General features: G+C 51.9%; 1 protein-coding gene across 2 annotated transcripts in view; it reads right to left on the reverse strand.

Annotated features, from left to right (window-relative positions):
- Positions 1–10,016, reverse strand: part of LOC142052346 (mitogen-activated protein kinase kinase kinase 3-like) — an 85,327-nt gene extending 75,311 nt beyond the window's left edge. For both annotated transcript variants that reach the window (XM_075082240.1, XM_075082239.1), the window contains exon 1: positions 9,755–10,016. The gene's annotated coding sequence lies outside the window, so the exon portion shown is untranslated. The remainder of the gene's footprint in view (positions 1–9,754) is intronic.
- Positions 10,017–14,158: the final 4,142 nt, after the last annotated feature.

Genomic DNA, 14,158 nt, shown 5'->3' on the forward strand with positions numbered 1-14,158 from the left:
GCATCAGGTTTTTTTTTGTTATTGATAACTATGGTTGTTTGCAGAATTTTCTCTGCACCTCCTTCTCCTTCCCCAGAATGATTTGTTGTAAAAGAAAAATACCCGCTATAATGTTTCTGTGCTTCCTTATTTAACAGGAAAAATACAGCACACAGGTTTGTAATGTTATTAGTACCTTTCCTCTTTTTACAGCAAAACATAACTGAGACATGCCACAAACACTAAACAGTCATGGAAGTTACAGGTCTTTCCCCCCTCTTTTTCAAATGAAGTATTTTATTAGACGAGCTCAAAAATCCAGATCACACATACAAAGAAACGAGTTTGGAAATCCCCCTCCCTCCACCCCCACCGCTATTTGCTAAGGAAACCAGATGCCCAAACCCAGCCAAAAAATGATCTCAGCCATTCTTAAGAGAGGCTACAGTGCATTTTCATGAGTCATGGAAAGCAACAACTCGTTGCTTTGGTAATGCTAGGTAAGCAACTGGTCGTCCATCCACAATCAGACTTTCAGCAGTAAGTCAAAGGGCAGACCATTTCTTGACAGATTACGTCAGAGGCGGCCCCAAAATAGAGCCTTGCAGCAAGTTTACCTAGCAGGAGGCTTTGCATGACACATAGCGTGTCCTATAAAAGCATTTAGTAAAGCATTCAGCAGCCGGGATCCCCCATGGACCTGATCCCTCCACGGCAGGGGTGTTTCTCAGCGCCCCACCTCGCAGCCCATGCTCTCAGAACAGCCAGGGATGCCCGCTATGGGCAGCGAACAGAGGGGAAGCAACAGACAGAAGCAGGGATTAGTGAGAAGGCGGCAAGTCCCTTACCCACACTCTTCCCACGAGCCAGGGTAGATTGGAAACCTGCTGCCCACCAGCCCAAAAACCCAATACTGTGGCAAGCAGGCTTCTGGTAAGAACTACAGGATGCTTCATCCACCAGAACCCTTCTAAGCACAGGTCTGTGGTGACTGTACGGCACATACTCACAGAACTTGACACACACATGCACAGAGGCACATGAAAGACCTACTTAAGCTTTCATCAGTCCCTGACCAAATTGCTTGCTCTTCTCATTCCTCAAGGACTGCAAGCTAATAACCAGAAGGATGACAGCCTGCGGTGAAGCAGCACCGCAGGTAGACCGCTGTGTCTACCACCACCCCAAGACTCATGCAATAATCATACATGCAATTTATCCAGGAACTACAATGGGAAGAAGCAGGCTTTCAGAATATGTTATATATATAATTTTCCTACCACCCTCTCTGGGTAAGGGAGGCTACTGCAGGGGCACCACTTAAAGCCCTCAGTGACACTCCTGAGCATGGCCAGGAAGATAGTGATGTTCAATGATACAGCCTAGAGCCCTTCAACCATACCTGTCCAAGGCACCCATCTGTCAAAACCCAGGGCTGAGGTTTTAGAAATCTAGCCCAAGACAGGCCAGGGAGGCAGGAGGTTCCCCCTGCAACAAGGGGAGACCCATTCCAACACATCCCATGTTCTTCCACAAACATCTCCCACCTTCATCACCTCTTGGCAACTCCCACAGCAAACACCCGAGAAGCTCCCACAGAGGTGAGACACTAAACTGCACCTCTCTGGCAATACATGCTACAAAAGGCAAATCGATACATCAAAGTGTAACGATAAGCCCAGGTATTGGAATTCTTGCTCCATCTCATCCAAGTCCCCAACAGCTTTGGAACTCTGTGGCAGTCCAGGATGAAAGCGCAGTGTGCCACAGCACCTCCCTGGGACAGCCCAACCGGCTTCCTGAAAGGGAAGTTCTCCAGCACAGGATTTCCTGGATATAGACCAAGACTTGAACTAGCTTGTCCCGAGCTTTCCCTCCAGAAATTAAGATAGTTACAATCTTAAGCGCCTTTTGCGCTGCGTCCAAAAACCAATTGTTTGGCCTCTCCTCCTATAACTCAAACTGTGAATAGAAAACATCCTCACCCCCACAGCCCCTTCCCAAAGCTGACTGGGCATGTACCAGATGTTAGTCACACTGGTAATGCTGTAGGTGAAGTTGCTGAGATACTGTGATGATTAAACATTTTCTCTCTTTCTTGAGTCATCAGCCAGGTAACACAGTGACACACATCATGCACATCTTTAACACCACAGCACCTTTGGAAGAGCACCAAGGAGAGCCCCAGCAAGCATCCCCACCCCAAACAAAAAAAGGCAAGAGCGAGCATCATTCCTCAAATCCTTCACACTAAAGAGATCACTTCAGCCAAGCCGGTCTTCAGACAGAGACCACCGTAGAATCATAGAGTCATTAAGGTTGGAAAAGACCTCTAAGATCATCCAGTCCAACCCCCAACCCAATACTACCATAGCTCCTAAACCATGCCCTGAAGTGCCATGTCTACACATTTTTTTAACACCTCCAGGGATGGTGACTCCCCCACCTCTCCAGGCAGCCTGTTCCAGTGCCTGACCACTCTTGCAGTGAAGACATGTTTCCTAATATCCAATCTAAACCTCCCCAATGCAGCTTGAGGCTATTTCCTCTTGTCCTATCGCTTGTAACTTGGGAGAAGAGACCAACCCCCACCTCACTACAACCTCCTCTTTCAGGTAGTTGTAGAGAGCGATAAGGTCTCCCCTCAGCCCCCTCTCCTCCAGGCTAAACAACCCCAGCTCCCTCTGCTGCTCCCTATCAGACTTGTGCTCCAGACCCTTCCCCAGCCCCGCTGCCCTTCTCTGGACACGCTCCAGCCCCTCCAGGCCCTTCTTGTCCCGAGGGGCCCAAACCTGAGCCCAGGATTTGAGGTGTGGCCTCACCAGTGCCGAGCACAGGGGCACCATCCCTGCCCTGCTCCTGCTGGCCACACTAGTGCTGACATAAGCCAGGATGCTGTTGGCCTTCTTGGCCACCTGGGCACACTGCTGGCTCATTTTCTGCATACCCTGATAATGTACATAACAGCCGTCCTTTTGTCAGAGCCACCCATGACTCAAGTCAGCATCCAGTAGCACTTCGTATTCCCCAGGCAGCACAGCCAAAACTGACCATAATCACAAGAGGGGGTGCGATCAGGTACCAGCTGAGGCCACCAGTGAAGCAGATCCTCCCAGCCAGCAAAGGCAGAGTGAGCCAAGGATGGGGAGCAGGAGAGTGTGCCAGGCTGTGTGGTCCCACTGCCAGGCAGCCCTCATGGTCCCCTCCCAGCTTCAACACCCAGAATGCTGCAGCAGGAGACGTCAGCAGAGCTTCCCCTGGCTGCCGTCATCGGAGAAGCAGCTCCTGGGAGTTAACAGGAGCCAAATGCAGCATCTCCCAGTGAAAACTCAAGAAAGGAGCATGACAGGACTTGTCCCGTCGTGATTCTTCAAAGGCACTGCAACCAGTCCCCGGCGGCCACCATTCTGAAGGAATACACAAGAGCACTGCAACGTCACCCTTCCCTACCCTCTTCCCTCCAGCAAAGCATGGCACATCTTGGGAGCAGCTTGAATTCACGCTGCTGCTGGGTTTATCTCAAGGCAGCAACAACCCTCAGAGCCGGACCTTGAACCTTTCAATAAAGCCAATGATGCAATAAGCTACGCACAGCTTAATACAGTCTCTGTTTATCTCTTTTACTTGCCACCAGCACCATCCAAAGAGAAATAACTGAAATATCTTGCATATTTCTCTAATGACTCTTGCTACTCTGTTAACACCAGCACTGAGGGATTAAGACCAAGGAGCAGCAAATGCATTCCACTGGTTTATTAACCAGGTGCTCAGGTTTCCCAAAAGCCACTCTCCAAGTGGGAAGCCCGCAGAAGGATTGCAGCAGAGGGATCAGTGCTGTAGTTCTGTGCTGAAAGGCAAACAGAAGGCATCAAGGCTGCAGTGTGAGCACCCTGCATCAACAAGGGAAGCTTTCCAGGAGCTTGGCCCAGCCTGGTATCTTTACCAAAGGATGCTTCACCAGTTAAGCAAAACAAGACCTGCTCCACAGCTACAATCTACATCAATGCATTGACCAACCTCAACAGAAGCAACTCCAAATCTCTGATTTCCAAGTACCGGTTATTCGTCGCTTACACATTCCTGGACTGCTCTGCTCCACCGTCCCAGCCCACACACCTCCCTCCAGCCACCCACTTCCACAGCAACCGCGTAATTTCTGCTGCAGATACCAAGCTGAGTTATCAACTCATCAGCATCACCCAGCTATAGATAACACTATCAGCTGCCCTTTGTGATGACACTGCTCTGACCCAGCATGCAAAAAAGGGACAGTCCCTCCCAGGGCACTCCCTGGGTCACATCAGAGCGGGAGAGGTGAGAGGCTGAAAGGAAAAAGTATTTAAAACAGGGTTTCTGCGTGCGCACACACACCCCCCACCCCCCTTTTCCTTCAGTTCACCTTCACCACCAGCTGTAACAGACCTCACCCTACACTTTCTCCCCAAGCCATTCTCCCTGACCTAGTCCTCCTTATCACAGCACTCAGGTTGCCCCGTGCAGGCAATGCCCCAACCCTTTAACCTGGATCAGGGACAAGGTCTCTCCGTTATTGACAAATGCACCAGTGGATGCAGATCCACCACCCTTCTGCAGGGTCCTCATGGCATCACTGCTGCCACCTTGCAGAGCAAAAGGTGCCAACAGCACATTATGAAGAGTTTTAACCTCTGCTAGATTTTTTTTTTTTAGGCTTTTATCATGGAGGGTGCTGCACTATTTCCAGTTTACAACTAGACTACTATGATCTGACCTCTGCTCAACCACAAAAACCCCAAGAGGTTGTAGCCCAAAAGCACTAAGCAATCCAAATAATCCACTGTCTTCATCACGATGGACTTCCACGTACAAGGGCAGATCTTAACAGATAGCCCAAAGTCCTCCAAACCTTTGCATCAAGACCAGCAGCAACGTAACTTGCAGCACAATCCATGGTTCATTTTTGCACATGTTCAGGCTAACAAGTGTTACGTGCAAAATTTTCAATAGTCCCTTGGGGATCTGCGGGCACTTGGAAGCCACTGTGCAAGAAACACCTTCCCGTGGACAAGACAAATGCAATCACTCCAGAACAGTCCTAGTAGCACAGGAGCACTTGAAGCATTGCAGAGGCCACAACCAACCTTCAGCAGTGTTGGGTTTAAGACGTTCCTACCTCCTTCACAAAGACTTCTTATCTCATAAATTATTTTCCCAAAACAATGGTAGTCTTTTTTTCCTCCAGATCACCCAGCTATCTATCAGATGACTTTTTGCTATTTAGTACGCAAAGCTCCTGGCCATAGTAGGTTCACAGAGCGCCTCTAATCCACCCACCCAAGGCTATTTTTAACATGCATTTTGGTGTTTAATCACTACCTGAACACTCAACCATCCTCCCACCCGCCCTGAGGACCTGGCCTGCACACATGCTGTTTACACAGCAGCCCACGCAGTAGCTTGGCCAGCTCCTTCCAGGGTCTGGCCCGTCCTCTGGGCACAGCACGCATTGCCGACCGGACTTTGTCCCGTGCAGCTCCTCCAGTGCTGAGCCAAACCCTGGCTCAGCTCCACCCCAGGTTTCATTGCTATTGTGGCTTGCCCTCCCTGGGCTGCTGCAGATGATCTTGCAGAGTGGAGAGTATAAAATTAAGGGAGTTTTCATGAAAGTGACAATTAGTTCTGCATAAAATGGCAGCCAGCCTGGGTTTTAACTCCAGAGAGCAGGACAGGCTTCAGCTTACTACAGATTCTCATTAAATTCAGAGTCCCTTGGTCTCCACTAATAACTTATATTAGGATCTTCCAGGGTAGGAAAAAGTGCTTGGGGAATGCATTTGGGAGCCAAATCCCCCTTTTAGGGGAGTATAGGTATACCTTTCACCCTTAACTTCCAAAGGCTCAGGAAGTCCAGGTCAAACCCCCTGGACAGTGCTCACAGATGTCCCGAGCACTCTGGGAACAGAAGCTGGTACCCAAGAGCAGACATAGCGACGACATGCAATAGCATGTCCCCACCCCAGGTCACAGATTTGGGGAAGCAGGGGAAAGAGCTGCGAGCAGCCGCAGGGCTTGACTGTGAACCCGTGCACCCTCAGCTCACTGAACCCTCCCACCACAACCACTGCAGCACCGGGTGAGCTGGCTTTGGGCCAAACCCCTCCACGGGTCCCCACTGCATGACACGCTGAAGTTGCATCCACTACCATCCTGGGCTCAGGTTGGCCCCAAGCCCTGCGGCTCCAGGGGAAACTGGAGCAACAGCCCCAGCACCAAAACAAAGCAGGGAATGGGGTACTCCAGCCTGGTGCCCCAAAACTCTCTGCCAGCCCCACTACAGCATTCTTCTCTTGCTCTCCCTTCCCATATAATCGGTCTTCTGCAGGGAATAGTTTCCCAGTGGCTTTGAAGAGCATCTACTTTAAAGGAGATCCTTGCTTTTTCTTTCTTGCATCATTACAGATGAGCTAGGACAGACTGATTCAGTTGAACACCGGTGCTGTTTTGGTGACTAATGGGAAGATTACTTGGGCAGACCAGATCAGAACTGCACGGACAGACAGAAAACAAATAAAAATGCCCACATATCCACGCTCACGCATGCTCACTTGCACCTTCACAGACAGAAAACCACTCGTCTTGTCCATCTGATGCCCATCACAGCGTTCACCCCATCAGATGAAGGCTCACGCTGCCCGGGGTATGGCGCAGGCCCGCAGAGACAGCATGTTTCAGGCACAACTGAGGTGACATTTGTCATCTCTTCATCTTATATCACGCTCAAAGGCAAACGCGGTCATGACCCAGCGTGCATTAGCCACATGTGGGGATGGGGAACTCCTCCCTGGAGGGACCTGTTGAAAACGCCTGGTCACCCATTTCCCCTTGTGGAACTTAAATAGGAAAAGAGTTAAAGTGCGGGGACTGAGAGTGAACCCACCGGGTTCAGGATCAGTGGGCCATTTATAGCTTTTCCAAAAAGTGCCTCAGGAAATAATAAAAAAAAATTTGAATTCCATATACCCCTTCTTATGGCTCCATAATGCATTTTCCATCTCCCCAGTGCACAGCTGACATTCTGCACATTTCTGTGCACATTGCACTTGGCCTGTACTACGTGCAGAGAAGGGAGTGGAAGCGACTGAGCCCAGCAGCCTCCTGCTGCTGTCAGGCATCAGTGCGCCCCAGCCCATCACCCACAGCTCCCCTTCAGGGGAGCCAGGCTGCAAAAGGCTCGGCCACCTCCTGAGAAAGGCTGGCATGTGGGATTGTGTCCCTCTCCTGTGCTGGATCTCCAGATCTAAGAGTCCAGAGATTTGCAGGAGAAAAAAAATGTGTTTCCTTAGACCAGATGAACTGTACAGGCTGAGCTGTAGTTGAATATCTCATTTTCTTTTTTTCTTTTTCCTTTTCTTTCAGATTATCTCGACTGGGAGAGCCAAGACCTCAGAGCAATCACTCCCTCCTAATTCTCAGCTGAGATTTGCTGCTTCTGTGTGCAGACTCATACGCTCCCAAGCCAGCCTGTGTTCACCAAGCAGTCTAATAAAACATATCCCTTCTAACAGCAAACCCTGACTCACTTCCCTCTAGCCTACACCAGCAGGTCTCCAACAGCAGGGCCAGGTCAACCAGTACAGAAAATCCTGCCAGCTTTCACACTGGTCCCCACATCTAGCTGGGGAAAGCAGGGCTGGAAGCCCATCACCTTCTGTACCATGGCAGCACGCTCCATCCCACTGCTCCACTGGGGAGCCAGACACACCGTGTGACACTCACCAGCATCTTCCCAATGGGAAAGTTCAGAAAACACATCAAGTCCAAGCTGCACACTAGCACCACGAAGCATCATCAAGCGATAGCAACATTTCGGAAGGGATGGAGAGAGGACTGCACTCCTCCAGCTGCTGTAATTGCCGGCTCTTTGCCCTGCAATCTCTCTGTCCTGGATGAAAATCCAGACTACATCCCTCTGCGTGAACACATCTGCCTCATGAGCTCCAACGGCCTCCAAAAAAAGAAATGCATTGCTCACCAGCACACGTTGACAGGGCAGAGCTGTGGGTTTCTGATGGAGATTTAAGACCCATGGAAAAAATTGCAATACCGAAACCCGTTTTGAGAAGGAAGGTACAAAAGAGCCTTTAAACCCACATCCCACCAGGCTGGCAGCCCATCCAGCCTCACGTCCTGCCTCCAACAGAGGAGCTTTGACAAGCTGTGAAACATTCCTAAACCTCCTAAGCCGTGGAGGTACACCCCAAATCTGCAGGAGCCCTAAGAAGCACTGAGCTCCCCAGTTAAAACTAATGTCAAATTAGGGGCTCTGGAAAGCATCCTGTCCAATGCAGGTGTTTACAAGGCACAGGCAGTCATGGGCAAGCCCCCAAACACAACCCATCTCCCACATGCCCGAGGAACTGCTCCCAGGAGCCACACTCTGGGCATGAATCCTGCACGGAGCTACATCAAACTGCACGTGCTGGACTGGAAATAAATTCAGAAGGCACCACAGAAGGAAATTCCCCCAAATAACTGGCACTCACTGAAGAAGTAAAAGAGCTTGATGCTGGAAATCGCTGGAATCACTCAAATTCCACACAAATCCCAAGCCTCCAAATCCCAAGTGAGCCCCAGATTTTCGGTCCGCGCACCAGCAATGCATGCGGACCCTGCAGCAATGCAGGTCTACTTCCAAAAACCACTGAATTACAAGACAGGAATTGAAGAGGAGGATAAAAGCAGCAGCTGAGGGGGAAACTGCTCATCAAGCTGTGCCGGGGCCAGCAAGAGACGCATTCGGCCGCCGTGCACGACCGGGCGAGCCTGCCGGTGCACACCCACTCACGGTGGCACATGGCTCCCACCTCTGCTCCGCTCCTCTCCCCACCTGGCCACGAAAGGCTGAGGTTTGGTGGTGGCAAAGCAGATCCTCCCAGAGCATCAGCCTGACTCACGGCACGGCTCCCCACGACAGCCACTTGCTCCATCCAGGTGGTAATCCAGCTTCCCAGCTCTGCCGGCCGGCACGGTCAGTCACGCCACACAGGTACTGGTCTCTCTCACCCACGCAGGTCCGTGCCCGCCGCAGAGCCTTCCTCCCCACCGCTCACCCCATCCTCACCGCTCGGGACAGACTCTGCACAGGGAAGGACTTTGCTCACGGCAAGGCTGGAGGATGAAGGCCAGCCGGGCATTCCTGCAGCTCCCTGGCATGGACGTGACTCTTTCCACCGAAGCAGGACCCAAGCGACCGCAGCCAGCACCATACCCGCTGGCTCAATACTTGAATGCATCCCCATAGTGGGACCGTCTGCATTAGGGTCTAACCCTGGCGCTGGCTGTCAGGCAGCTGCAGCGGGGACAGGCTCCCCGGCTGACTCATGGCACCAGGCGACAACCTGGGAAAAATCGCTACCCGAGCGCTCTTACACAAGGCGAGGGCTGTGCCGGGGAAGGTAAATCCCCCCCCAGGGGAGGCAGGTCCCCCCCCGGGCTCCGCACCCACGCACAGGGTCCCCCACGCCCTCCTCCTGGGGAGCCGCTCCAGCCTCCTGCTCCCCCTCCGCGGCTTCCCAACCCAGCCGGGCTACTTGCCCCGGAGGGACAAGCGCTCCCACTTGCAAGACTAGAAAGGGAGGAAGAAAAAGCCACGGAAGCCAGACCCGACTGCAAAACTCCCGGGCACCACAGGGGAAAAAAAAAGAAAAGAAAAGAAAAGAAAAAAAGACAATAAATTAAAAGAACGAAACGAACCCGCGCACCGCAGCGGGTGGGGACACGGAACGGAGAGACTTACCGGTCCGGCGGCGCGGCTACCCGCGGAGGGCCATGCACGGCGGGTCGGGGCACGGCGGAACCAACGCCTGGCTCGGCTCGGCTCGGCACGGCACGGCACGGCACGGCACGGCTCGGCTCGGCTCGGCTCGGCTCGGCTCGGCTCGGCTCGGCTCGGCACGGCACGGCACGGCACGGCACGGCACGGCACGGCACGGCACGGCACGGCACGGCACGGCACGGCACGGCACGGCACAGCGGCAGCAGCGGGGCGCGGGGCGGTGCACAAAAGCGGGAGGAAGCGGTGACGCGCGGCGCCGCCGCGGCCAATGGGGAGGCGGGACGCGGGGAGAGGGGGCGGGGCCAGCGCTGCCGCCGACCCGGTAGGAGCGGGAGTGCTGCCCCGCTCCGCTGGGGGGCGTCCCACGGCGGGGGGCGGGGGGGGGCAGGCGGACGGGCGCACGGACACACGGACGGACACACGGATGCCGGCCCGGCCCGCGGTGCGGCTCAGAGCCGAGGGGGACGGGGCACCTCCGCATCCCGTCCCGCAGCCCCCCTCGGTCCTGGTGGGGCTCCCCCCGGCCCCGCAGCTCGGATCATCCCCAGCTGGACCCGGTGGGATGGATCCCCCTGCCTTGGCTTTTGGCAAGGATGGAATTTGACCACCTGCACTCCAACCGAGGGTTTCTGGGACCTTCTGAAAGGGGGGGATGGGACACACACAACACCAAACTGTCCCACTTAGGATTAACTTGAAAAACCAGGAGATGATGAAAAGCAGGGTTGAAACCTCCTGACTCTGGAGAGTGAAACCTGGCCCCAGCATAGCTTTCTCCAGCACCCAGCTTTCTCCATGGGGCTGGGATGCAAAGATGGGGTGAAGGTGTTGCTCTCTGATAACTTGGTTTAGTTTTGCCTCTTCTGGGGGGAATTGAAGCAAAAGCAAGCCATAGCTAAGCCAAAGTGTGGGGGGAGGCTCTCAGTTGGTCCCAAGCTCCGGCCTGCAGTCACAGCTTTCTCTCCAGAACAGCTCAGGGCTCCTTGGGCAGCTCCCCATGGGAGGTAGAGCAGCCTCCGGGCTGCTCCGATTGACACCTGCCTATCCCAAGACTCCTTTGTGCATCCAAATCCCGTTGGACTCAGCTGTCCATGCAGGGAGAGCCGTGAACAGCTTAAAGGCAAAATTCACCCCTGAGCGAAGGGCCAGTGAGAGTCTCATGCCTGAAAGACAGATTGGACCTGAGTTTTGTACGAGATGTCACTCAGACTGGTGGGAAAGAGAGAAAATTAATGTAGACAATGGAAAAAGTAGGTAAGAATATTTTTCTGATTATTTCCCTGCTTCCCCTCTTAATAAATGTGTTGTGGAGAGGAACAGGAACAAAGTCAGTTCAAGATTTTGGTGGCGGGGGAGGGGGAGGAAAAAAATGAGCAGAATCTTAAACCCAGACCCATTCCTCTCAGTTTTTTAAGGACTTGCTGCTGCAAGAAAGTATGAGCCATTGCCTATAAAGGCAATAGAAACCCCAACCAGGGACCCCTCCTGAGAGACTCAAATCTCACATCCTCATATACAATCGCGTGACCTATTAATAAAATCCATAGAAACCAATTCTGTATATACCAAATAACAGCAGATGGCTCCAGCCGAAACCACTCCGGGTTCCCTCACTCCATAAATGATTTTACTAGGGCTCTTGATGTAAGTGAATAAGTTTCACTCTTTTCTCTCTCCCTCCCCCTCCCCAGAATATTTGTGCAGCTTATGGAGAGACATCCAGGGGGACCGAGCTGTTGCTGGAAGGAACCTCTGACTCCAGCTTGCCTCATCCGTTTGGGAAGCGGCGTAAGTCTATCCTAAGCCACCTGGCTTTGGGAAGGAGGTTGCCTTTCTCTGCACCTTCCCTCTAACTCGTACAGTTTTTAATAACATTCTGGTAACTTGGCACGTTTGAAATGTTTTGGCTCCTGCCCATCGGAGACGTATGTAATGAATTCTTGTGCTGCAGATGCCTTTGTGAAATAAATCACATGTGTTTACCTTGGGAACCAGGCACAGGACCCCAGGACTTCAGGTTTAAGTATTATAAGGCACTAAGCAACAAGCAGCTCCTTTAGAACCTCCTGGTTTTAATGGGAATCGGTTAGGCAAGCACCAGTTACTGCTGAAAACTCCTTCCAAGTGGCTTCTCTTTTCTGAATGTGTTTGGTGCCCCAGGAATCCCGCTACAGGGGTTTCAGTTCTAGGGTGTTTCTGAACAACACAAGGATCGTCATGTGTGCAAAGATTGTTTCCGTTGATGACAACAGCTCTCTGCTGATGGGCATGCTAAGGTTCTGCTCCCATATTTTGTCTCCTCGAGTTGCTCTTTAAAACATTTACGAAGCCTGGCAGAAGCACGGATGGAGGTGTGTGGCTCCGCGCATACTTTCATGTGTTCTCCTACAAACGGGGGCTGGCAGCCTTCGCCACGGTTCTGGAGAGGAGTGAAAGCCTGGCAGAGTGCATGGTGGAGAGCACTGGTAAAACCGTGTGTTGCGGGCAGAGGTTGTAGTGGCTCCCTATGGGGAACTACAATAGATGTGGGGCTATTCTGTGTTCGTGAGGACAACAGGCACGGCATGCCTTGTACCCATACAGCCAAACTCTTCCTTCTTTTCCAGAAGTGTCCATTAGGAAATGTTCTTTGGAGCACGCTGTCCCACACCATGCTGGTGTGTGTGCCGGTTGGCGAGATGAAGACCATGCCACATATAAAACATATGGATGTGCGCTCTGATTCTTCTTAGTTGGCTACTAAACATATCAGGGTGGATACAAAGGACTGTATCATCCTGATAATATCTTCAGTGAAAAGTTTGATGGCACAAGTGGGTAATAGTGAGCTATAAGAAATGCTGATGGTTCCTCCACAGACCAAGAACTTTGCAAATATCAGCCCCAGGCCATTCTATTTATGCTTCTCCTTCAATGACATAAGCATTAGTATTTTCTGTGGGGAGAAAAAGGGGAAGACATTTGGCTTTTACCTAACTGCTACTATTTCGGGCAATGTTAGGGTTCCTGTAGGAAGTGATCGCGGGTCCCAGAGCACCGACCCAATTCTTCTGTGACTAAGTATGCTCCATCTAACCTGAAATTCTCCCATGGCTTCTGTTTGATATAATATCCTTTCTTGCTTCCTGTCCTGAACTGCAGCATAAAGCTGTTGTGTGCTGTGAGACGTCTGTCAGGCTTTCTCTCCCATCGAGATGGCTGCGTATCGATGGTGGGTGAAGTCATTCCTATACTTAGTTTGCAAACTGTAAAGGAATGATGCCATCTTAGTGTAAGGAAAAGAAACCAATTACTCACTCAGAAAACGTGTGCTGCTTCACAGCAGAAGGCCGGAGCTGGTGATGGACTTGGGTGGGATTTCAGCACATAGACACAAGCCCGCAATCCCCAAACCTCTGCATGGCAGCGCCTGGGCTTGGCAGACCTGCGTCGGCTGCAGCTCCTCCTCACCCAAGACTGGTTGCAGGTCTGCTGTTTGCTGAGGAAAAGCATGTGGAAAAGAGAGCTAGAGCTATCCTATGTCCCTCTTAGTAATAGTACCCACAGAGAAGCCACATTTAATTTACTTAAATGTTCCCCCATTTTCCACATGTTCTGACTGCTGATTTGGGGACTACCTGACAGATAAACCTGGTCAGGACCCACAGACCACACGTGCCTGAGGGGTTTGTGCTGTTCCCAGAACATGCCTGAACATATGCAGAGGTTTTGTGGGGACAGACATTTGGGGATGGCACTTCATCTCCACCTCTGCTTCCATTCTACAAGAACCACTCTGTGGAGCAGTTGAGAAGGGTGAGAGTTGGGTTCAGATCCCTGTTGCTGAGGGGCCGCGTGCTTCCCAGCTACCTTTCTCTTCCTCTCCTGTTACAAGAGATGTTCCCTGGCTGATATGACCATATGCTCTGCAGGGCAGACGCTGAGATCTGCTGTATGAAAGCCCTCACAACCAGGCAAGAGCAACTCCGGCTCAATGGGTTTTGAAATCTTTCTTTTGCCATGGCAGAAAACTGTTTCTCACAAAGAGCTGATAATGCCTTCTGCCTACACAACAGATTAACTTCATGGGTTAGAGCTTGGGTTTATACCCCCTCAGGCTGGGGAGGAAATCCTGGGCTCCTTCCCAGGTTTGGTGTAGGCGATATTTCTAGCATCCACTCCAGCGTAAAAGGTAGGTGGCAGCAGCCATGGTTTAGAAGGAAAGGGTGAGTCCCTGCACTTAAAGATAAAATGCAGGTGTCTCATTCTAGAGGAGAAGGTTCAGAGTATGAAGACCTAAGAGCAGAGGAGCACTCTCCATGCACTGACGCCCATCGACAACTTGGGAATATTGCAAAACTCCGATCTTGGCAGGGGTAGAAGGTT

Source organism: Phalacrocorax aristotelis, chromosome 2 (genome assembly GCF_949628215.1).
Source record: "Phalacrocorax aristotelis chromosome 2, bGulAri2.1, whole genome shotgun sequence".
Lineage (NCBI taxonomy): Eukaryota > Metazoa > Chordata > Aves > Suliformes > Phalacrocoracidae > Phalacrocorax > Phalacrocorax aristotelis.